This window comes from Leptonychotes weddellii, chromosome 5 (assembly GCF_054177405.1).
Source record: "Leptonychotes weddellii isolate Sample4059 chromosome 5, ASM5417740v2, whole genome shotgun sequence".
Classification (NCBI taxonomy): domain Eukaryota; kingdom Metazoa; phylum Chordata; class Mammalia; order Carnivora; family Phocidae; genus Leptonychotes; species Leptonychotes weddellii.
Window position 1 is genome coordinate 132,920,625 of NC_138373.1, and position 10,074 is coordinate 132,930,698.

The window sequence follows — 10,074 nt, forward strand, 5'->3', positions numbered from 1 at the left end:
TGTGTCTTTGGGGTAAATACCCAGTAGTGCAATTGCTGGGTCAAAGGGTAGCTCTATTTTTAATTTTTTGAGGCACCTCCACACTGTTTTCCAAAGTGGCTGTACCAACTTGCATTCCCACCAACAGTGTAAGAGGGTTTCCCTTTCTCCACAACCTCTCCAACATTTGTTGTTTCTTGCCTTGTCAATTTTTGCCATTCTAATTGGTGTCAGGTGGTATCTCACTGTGATTTTGATTTGTTAAAGTTGTCAATTTAAGTAGTGCAAGAGTTCAGGTAATAGAAGATGATGGCTTGACTTAAAGCTGGGGTGGTGGGAATGAAGAGGAGTGGGTGAAGCAAGAGATGTTTAGCAGGAAGTAAGGATAGAATTTGGGGTGACTAGGATGGAGGGAAGGGTAGAGATGTCAGTGATAGAGGACTCTGTGAAGATTCTACTTTCTGGATCTCCATTTAGCACAGTTTTAGCATCGTGTCTTGCATAAAGATACAAAAGAAGCATTGTCCCCAAGGAACTTCATATCCAGTAGAAGAGACATGTATATGTATATAAATGTATATGTATATTTTATATTAATGTGTATTTATATATTAAAATCTTTAATACAAGGTTGAATGTAATGAGTCTTGGAATTTCAAGGGAGAGAGGGATGATGTTTAGAGGAAAATTTAGTGGAAGTTTAGATTAACAGTAATAGTTTTGAAGAACAGAGAGGTGTTAGACACAGGGATGGATAGGATGAAGGGCCTTCTGGAGAAAGAAGATGCAGGAGTACAGATAGGGATCCGGACATCAGGCGAGGAAAAGATAGGAATGCCAAGTTCAGGGGCTTCAACTTTATTGGATAGGCAATGAAAACCTGAGCATTTTAAGCAGGAGAATGATAATACCAGAGCTGTACTTTGATTACTCTGGCAATGAGATTAGAATCATTGAAGAGGGAAGAGACCAAGAAAGAAAAGGAAACGAACATTTGTCTTTCAAAGCTTAGCTTTGCTGACCCTCTCCATAAATATTTGTCCTTCCTTTATGTTCCTATCATACCCCAGGACTCCCTGAGTCTAAGCATTTTTTTTTTTAAAGATATATTTATTTATTTTAGAGACAGAGAGAGCATGAGCAGGGTGGGGGGGAAGGGAGAGAGAGAGAGGAGAGAAGCAGACTCCCTGCTGAGTGTGGAGCCTGGAGGACTCCTTGAGTCTAAGCATTTTTTTTTTTTTAGAAGATTTATTTATTTATTTTAGAGACAGACAGAGCATGAGCAGGGTGTGGGGGGGAAGGGAGAGAGAGAGAAGGAGAGAAGCAGACTCCCTGCTGAGTGTGGAGCCTGGAGCCCAATGTGGGGCTTGATCCCACGACCCTGAGATCATGACCTGAGCCAAAATCAAGAGTCAGAAGCTCAACCAACTGAGCCATCCAGATGTCCCTAAGCACTTATTATACTGTGCTGTAGTTATTTTCTTGTCTATAGAGCATGAGACGCTAGATATTGAGACATTCTTAGAGAAAGTATGTGCAGTGGTTAAGACCTGTCTGGGTTTGACTTTTATTTGACCTTACTCTCTCCATACCTTGGTATCCTCATCTGGAAATAATAATTGTATAATTATTGTATAATCAGTAATGATTGTAACTATTTGTTGTAATTATTAAATGAGTTAATGTGTAAAAAGCACTTAGAACAGTGGCTGGCTTGTAGTAAGGATGGATACATGTTACTGATACTATTCCTAGTGCCTAGCTGAGTGTTTGGAAACTCATAAGGATTTTGTTGAATGCATGAATTTAAGTGCTTTCAATGAATCAGACACTTTGGATTGGTTATTTTGAACTCTTCTCACCACACGCTAGTGAGGAAGATATTATTTCTTTTCTTTTTTTTTTTTTAAGATTTTATTTATTTATTTGACAGAGAGAGACACAGCGAGAGAGGGAACACAAGCAGGGGGAGTGGGAGAGGGAGAAGCAGGCTTCCCGCACAGCAGGGAGCCCGATGTGGGGCTCAATCCCAGGACCCTGGGATCATGACCTGAGCTGAAGGCAGTCGCTTAACCAACTGAGCCACCCAGGCGCCCGGAAGATATTATTTCTAATTTTCAGGAAGACGAAAGAGCTCTGACAGTAAATGACAAGGTCAGGGTGCAGTAGAGACCTACCAAGCCCTATTAATCTAAAGAGATGAGAGTAGTGCATGGCCTCAGCCCTGGAGGAGATGCAACAGGGACTGCATCAAAGGCACAGGTGAAGGTCTTCGACTGCTTTCCTGATACAGTGCAGAGGAGACACTATGGCCAGTGAGTGTAAAGGGAAAGGGAGAGAAGCAAAACTGTTAGCTGAGCAGGAGGTAGGAAGGCCGGAAAAGGGAATCAAAGAGCACTCCAAGTTCTTGAGCTGAGGTGACTGGAGAGATGATGTTGCCATTTGTAGAAATAGAAATGGGCAGATTTGTTTTGTGCGGTATGAATTTGAGGGTTTAGTGTTAGATATAAAGAGTCTTTTGCTTCCAAAATATTGAGCCATGAGTTGAAAATGTGGCCCTGGATCTTGCGTGAAAGGTAGGACGGGAGAGAAACTCGGAAGTGAGGGGTGAAGTCATGGGCGTGACATTTCTGAACAAAGCATGGGGCAGTCAGTGCCAAAGGCTGCTTTTTGACTCAGCCTGGGATGGCCAGCCAGGACCCCACACCCATCCCCAATATATGTTCATAAGCTGATTTGTGACACTGAACTTTCTCACTGGCCAGTAAAGATGTGGTAAGTGACCAGTGTCTAAGAAATCCTGTCTCACGATCTTTCTGCATGAATGAAAAGCTGTAGCTGGAGATAGGTAAAGCTCTTTAACCAGGGAAAGAGGAGCCAGGAGGAGCAAACATGGACCTTAAAATGTCAACTTCTCTTCAGCTTCTGGTTCTGGCCACATAGCCCAGCCTTTCCTGCCTTCACGAGGCACAGAGCTTCAGAAACGAATCTAATCTGTTTAAAACTACCCCCCAGAGAATTTGATCCAAGTGAACTTATTTGGTCAGAGAGGGTCATAAACACATCATAAAATCTGACCTTTCCAAGAGGGGATTATCTATAAATAACTGTGGTTATCCCCTAGGGTGCTAGGCATAAGCCGGGTAGAGGGGCAGAGAGGAGAGCTGTTTCCTCAGCATCCTGGGCATCACCCTGAGAGGTGAAGGCAGAAGGGCTTTGCAGAGGCTCAAGTATAAGCCCCTGCAGTCATATACCCATTTTCCTCTGGCAGGGCCATTGCCACTCTGAAGGGGCTCCCTCCGCTTTGCTGAGCAATGGAATGTGGCTACCGGGAAACGAATATTAAGATTTCTGTTGTTAAATATTTCACTGGTGAAGCTCCTTTTAAAATATTAATTGTGGCAACGTTGGAAACGCATAAAAGAACTGACAATCATGCTTGTTCAGACCACAGAAGGTTTAATTTCAAATTGTGGTTTTGAATTGCTTTTTTTTCCTTCTGTCTGTAAGCAATGGATTCATCAAAATCCTTTCTTCTGAATAAAAGAAGAGCCCCTAATGGTGCCCATTCAGTGTCATTAATGTGGAGTAGGTGAGTGATACGAGAGGGGTTTATATTATTTATGATGAGCCCATTTGTGAGCCAAATGAATTTCAACAAGGCCTTCTAGCTGGTAGTCAGGATATAAAAGATACAGAGAGGAGGCAATGGAAACCCATTTAAGTGGTTGCTAACAGATCCATTCCCTTAGATTTCCAAGATAAGAAAGAATTTACCCTGCTTTGTGAGATGTGGCATGCAGTGGTCACCACGCAGTTATTCAGTAACTTATAACAAGGGAAGCTTTTCTTATTTGCTAGATTGGGGTAGTTCATTTTCTCTTTGTAATTTCTGTCTAGTGATCCTAGAATCATGTCAAGAATTGGAATCATGGGATCTTGTGGCTAGGAGCCTTGTAAATCTGATGATGTGAGCTAGATTATAATTATCCTTTCTTTTAGAGTAGGGACCACGTCTCATCTCATACTTTTTTTTTTAACTCCAACAGTCATAGGGCCTGGAAAAGAGTTGGTGCCTATAAAGATACAAAGAATGTGGTGAATGCTCTACACCACATTTATTCTCAACAGGGGGAATATCACGCTCAATGGGGCGAACAATTCTTAGACATTACAGTCTAAGTTTTCCAAGGCTCAAACCAATTGGACAAATCTAGTATAAAATTTCGTGGGGGTGGGGGAAACAATTAGGAAAAAAGGTCTAGAAAGCCTCTGTGGGGGAAAGGAGGTTTTCATTATTATTAAAAAAAAAAAGGTTGAGAAACATAGGTTGGCGGTAGAGGAAAGGGCCCTGTGTTCTGAAGCCAGAAGGACATTTTTGGAGTCTCTACCCACTAAATACCAGTGTAGCTCATCTCCCTAAGCTTCAGGTGTCTTCATCTCTGAAATGGTGATCATGTATGGTAAGGGGAACAGCTTTGTGCATTTACTATCTTATACCCTCCACCTAATATAATGGCTAGTACAAAGGAGGCTCATAATAAAAATTTGTTGAAGGAATGTATACAGGAATAAGTGATTCTCCCTCAAAAGCTTGTTTGATGATTAATTGCAGTGAGGACCGCAAAGCTCCCAACTTAGTACTTGGCACATTTTAGGTGCCTAGCAACTGACACTCGTCTTTCTTTGCTCCCTCTTCCCACACTGCCCTGCACACACAGATTTCACAAATGAGGACATGAGACCCAGATAGGGGCAAATAACTTTCCTAATGTCATAGAGCAAGTCTGTGAATCATGCTGAGAATTGAAGCTGGTTCTCTCAGCTCCAAATGAGCCTCACTTAATTATTATTATAATTATTCCCCTAGAACACCTACTGAGTTCTCTATATTCTTGGAAAGAAAGTTCTTGCATCACCGAAATATAATCAAGCCATATCTAAATTGATTTCAATTGGGTACCATCTGGATGCACTTAGTACAAGTTCACATGCCTGGAGCAATAATACACGTGTTCTGCCCTGCCAGTAAAAGGGCCTTGAAAGGGCTTTTGGGAAGCATGCTGAGGGGCGAACTGACACATGGCACTCTCTCCAGTTTAACATGCAGACAATTCAGGTGGGAGGGCTGGTAGGCACAACATAACGGTTTGGAAAAGCCAGACACTCATATGGCAAGGAGCTGGGTAATGAGGATGGCACCATCAACACTCCACCGAGGGTTTTCCCAGACCCTTCTTCAAGGGAGTCCGTAAACCCTGCATTGTACACGCACATAAGTCATCCAAATACCGTAAACTCACAACACTTGGGAAGGTGGAACTGCCTTTCAGAATTTTCAGGCCATCAACTTCAGCAACAATACACATAGTAAGATATAAATGCTCCTTTCCCCTGCTGAAACCCTGCTTCCTTCTCATTATCTTTTACTACTTAGTAGTGCTTTATGCTTTTACATTTTTTAATAAATCAATTTTGAGAGCAGAGACTATGTCTTAGGCCCTTTGCATAACCTTCCTGTTATACCTTGCATATAGTAGATCTTCAGAAATGCATGTTGAACAAATGAATGTAATTTAGAGCTAAATGGAAAAAAGGCAGGTCTAACTTTTCCTGATCACCTTTTACGTTCTAGGCACTGTATGGTGCACCTTACAGGTATTATTTCGTTTAACCTTTACAGTTGATTCAAGTAATTTGCCCAGTGTCAGAAAATTATTAAGTGGCTGAGACTGGAGTCAACCAAGGTTATTTCTGACTCCAAAGACTATACTTATTAAGAAAAAAACAAAACAAAAACATCTTTCAGCAGCCATGAGAATGCACCTCAAAGAGCTTCCATTGTAGGGACTGTCATTGACCAAAAAGCTCAGCAGCACTGGCTGAAGACTCAGCTCTTGTCTGTTGTGCTCTGACAACTGCCCCAACTTTCACACACAGGCCATGCCCCCCACTGGCTGCTCCCAGCCAGGAACTGAGGGCGGCAGGGATGATAACATTGAGTTTCAGTACAAAAATGCCTCAGACTGCATGGTAAACTAGAGTGTTACCGTCAGGTCCATCTCTCATTCACTAAGGTCACCTGTGCATCATGATCAGATGGCTCTTCCAACTTCCTCCCACTCTGTCCCAGTTTTTTCCTCATAGGAATTTCCCCTAATAAAATGCTGGCTTGGGCACCTGGGTGGCTCAGTCGTTAGCGTCTGCCTTCGGCTCAGGTCATGATCCCAGGGTCCTGGGATCGAGCCCCGCATCGGGCTCCCTGCTCGGCGGGAAGCCTGCTCTCCCTCTCCCACTCCCCCTGCTTGTGTTCCCTCTCTCGCTGTGTCTCTCTCTGTCAAATAAATAAATAAAATCTTTAAAAAAAAAATAAATAAAATGCTGGCTTATTTAATCCATTCTTGGTGATTAGAGGACCCAAGTAACACAATTCTAATGTTTTTTCTATTTCAAACTATTAGGATTCCTAACTTAAGTTAGTTTTCATGAAACATTTTCCCCAAACACTCCTAATATTAGGAGAGAATACACACATGCCGTCCATCCCTGGTGGTCTGGGGCCTGCCACAAGGATGGGATTTATTGGAAACTCATGCCTCATTCCCAAATTACTTATCCAATGTCTGTCTTCACTGTAAGATCACAAGCCCTGTGAAGTAAGGATCTGTGGCTATTTTTTCATTGGTATATGTCCATTGCCTAGAACAGTGGTTGGCACATAGTAGCTGCTCAATAAATGAAGGCCAGATTAATGGAAAAAAATCCTAACAATTATTTTTTTACTCAGTTATGTAGTCATATTTGTTTAATTTTTTTAAAAAGAAGAAACCTCTTGTCCTCAGCAAAATTGAGATTTAAATGCCATTTTAAATGTAATATTTAACTTTGCTCTTTAGCACACCAGCACATACATACCCTCAGGGTAAAGACATCCTTGTTTAAAGCTATGAGTTAATTTGCCTGAAGGTCAATGCTAGGAAGAAAACCCAGACCTTTCAACTCTTAGTTCAAGGTGTCTTCCTTGCTATGCACAATGATCTTTTGTATTTACATACTCTTATTATATTCCAATTTGAGAACTTTTTCTCCCACTTTGTCATTGTATGCATTCCAATGGTGGTTAACTTTACTCAATTTGTTATTATTATTATTATTATTATTTTTTGTATATAGTAATTCTGTTCCCTGCCGATTTAATATAATCTATGACTACTCTAATCCTTACTTTTTATTTTGGAATCATCTGGAAATTTGGAGAGGGAGGACTGTGTCCAATCTTTGACATCATTGGGGATTTTCTCCTGCTTGTCTCTGAATCACTGAGCATAGAGCTTTCAGTCTGTCTTTTCTCTTCTGAAGATGGAGTTTTATTCTCATTAAGTTGTGAAGAAATGCCTGTGATACAAACGGGTCATGTTGAACAGCGGTGTTTAATTACCCTCCTTCCCCCGCGCAGACGCTAACACATAGAGATACTCAAAAATTCTCCTCCACTTAACTGAGGTGAGCTCTGTGGTGACAACTCCATGTTTATAGTTTTGGCTAAAATCCTCCAAGACATACTTGACTCCCTTGCTCTCATAACCCTCGTCAAATCTATCAATAACTCCTGTTGGTTCTACCTTCAAAATGTAATCCTGAAATGGATCAATTCTCAGTACCTTCCCTGCTGCCTTCCTGGAACCCATTTCCCTGACCCATTCCCAGCCTGCATTACAGCAGTAGCTTCCTGATGGGTTTTCCCTACTTCACTCCTGCCCCTTTACAGACTGTTCTCAATACTATTGGAATGCAAGGCAGATAGTATCACTCCGCCCCAATCCTCCACTGGCTTCCTAAAGAATTCAGAATAAAAGCCTGCATCCTTAGCGTAACTTCTAAGGGGCTGCTCAGTTCTCAGATCTCTCTTCACTGTGTTCCAGCCATACTTGCTTCATTGCTGTTTCTCAAAAATGGGAGGCATGTCCAGCCTCTGGGATTTTGCACATTCTGTTCTCTTTGCTTGAAACGCTCTTTCCCTAGATATCTGAATGGCTTGTTCCCTTACTTCCTTCAGGGTTCTGCTCAGATGTCATTATCTCAGAGAAGGCTCCCTTGACCACCTATTTAAAATTGCAACCTCTCCCACTCTTGATCCTCTCCTTTTTTTTTTTTAATTAATAAGCATAAATCCTATGATTACCCGAAAAACCCTGTTTTAACAATTTAGATTTTTAAAAATTTTTATTTATTTATTTATTTATCTATTTATTTATTTATGAGAGAGAGAGAGAGAGAGAGAGTGCAAACGTGCAGCAGGGAGGGGCAGAGGGAGAGGGAGAGAGACTCTCAAGCAGACTCCCCACTGAGCATGGAGCTGGAAGCAGGGGGGAGATAAAGGGGGAGGCGGGACTCGATCTCATCACCCTGAGATCATGACCTGAGCCGAAACCAAGAGTCAGATGCTTAATGGACTGAGCCACGCAGGTGCCCCTAGTTTTTTTTTTTTAATCACTCTCCTCTCACTATAATAAAAACCTCATGAGAGCAGGAATTTTTTGTTTGATCACTGATGTATCCCCAGTGACTAGAACACCTCTGCCTTCCAGTAAGCACTCAATAAATATTTGTTGAATGAAAGAATGAATATTCTGCCTCCTCACTTATCCTTCCAGTTTTACCTTGCATATGAAACTGTCACCTGTCTTGCTTCCAAGCAAGCATAACTAACCACTTGTCCCTTCCTTTTAAATGGAGCACCTTGGATACACATGTTTTATAGCATTGATTCATCCTATAAATTTCCATGGCATTTTTTCTTCCTAAACTGTGAGCAGACTACGAGGGAAGGGATTGTAATTTACCAGCATCTGTGCCCCTAGCATTTAGGACAACATCTGGTACATAACAGTCATTGAATAAATACTTGTTGGTTAAAAAAATTAGTGTATGAGTGGCCCAAGAGAAACACTATCATCAAACATGTTTCCTACTTCAGAGTGGTAACTAGTACACAATCATCACCAATGTTAGTGATAATATCAATGGTGATACCAGAGTCACTCCTGAAACTGGAATGGGACATCTGTAAAATATCTTTGAAAGTAAGCGTGATTACATTTTAGAGTCTTGGCCTCCATCTCATTCGGGCAAAAGATTAGCTGAAAATCGGACTTTGGTACTCTGGCTAAGGCAGTTTCTCAGTAACTTGGTGAGCATGTCCTGTGAGGCAAAACTGGCAACCTTGATAAAATTGTTAAGATACATCAGTCATTAAGGTTGGTCAATCTTAAAGGCATTAACCATATTCCTAAGATTACCTAGGTCTGACAAAGAAGACAATCGGCGTAGTATGATTCGATTATTCTAGCAAGATTTTTCCTTTAAAAAAAAAAAGTTTTATCTCTACAGAGAGACATTTCTCTAAAGACACAAAGCTTTGGAAAACTATTTCTGGTATTTTTCTATTTATAAAACAAATCCATAGGCCTAGAAAACATATGCAGTGACATATATATTAAATGGGTGTTAAAAGTTGCTACTGCATAATAAAGGCCAGGGAAATGCAGCATTGAGTGTTAGGGTACTACTGAGAACCTCAGAAGATGTGGCAGAGTTGTTACTGTCTACGTGGCAAAGGAAATGTCACATGTCTATCTGTCAAAGGTTGGCAGAAGGCTGGTATAGTATTCCGGCATAAATGGGTTTTTTTCTGAGAGGGTAAGAAGTGCCATTTTGACGTTTGCATTTCAGTGAAAGCACATATTTATTTGGTTTTTGCAACCCTAGTAGTTGCTAAGTTTCCCCCCAGAGAAACCAAAATCTTTCCTTTACAAAAGACAATTCCCAAGGTGAGGTGAAGAAACACCACAAACCAATCAGGAGAGGAATTCTGTATTTTAATGGTGCCCTACTTTATCATTTTCTCTTTATTAAAAACTCAGCTTCTGTTGAACCTAGAACGTGAAAATACGCCACCTCACCGATGTATGTAATGAAGTGGTCCCGAAAACAAAAGGATACTTAGTGATCTGAAAATATTCCACCAAATTGTGAAAGCAAAGGATACTTTGCCAAGGGGATCAGCTATATTTAAGAAAACTCTTTGCAGAGTTC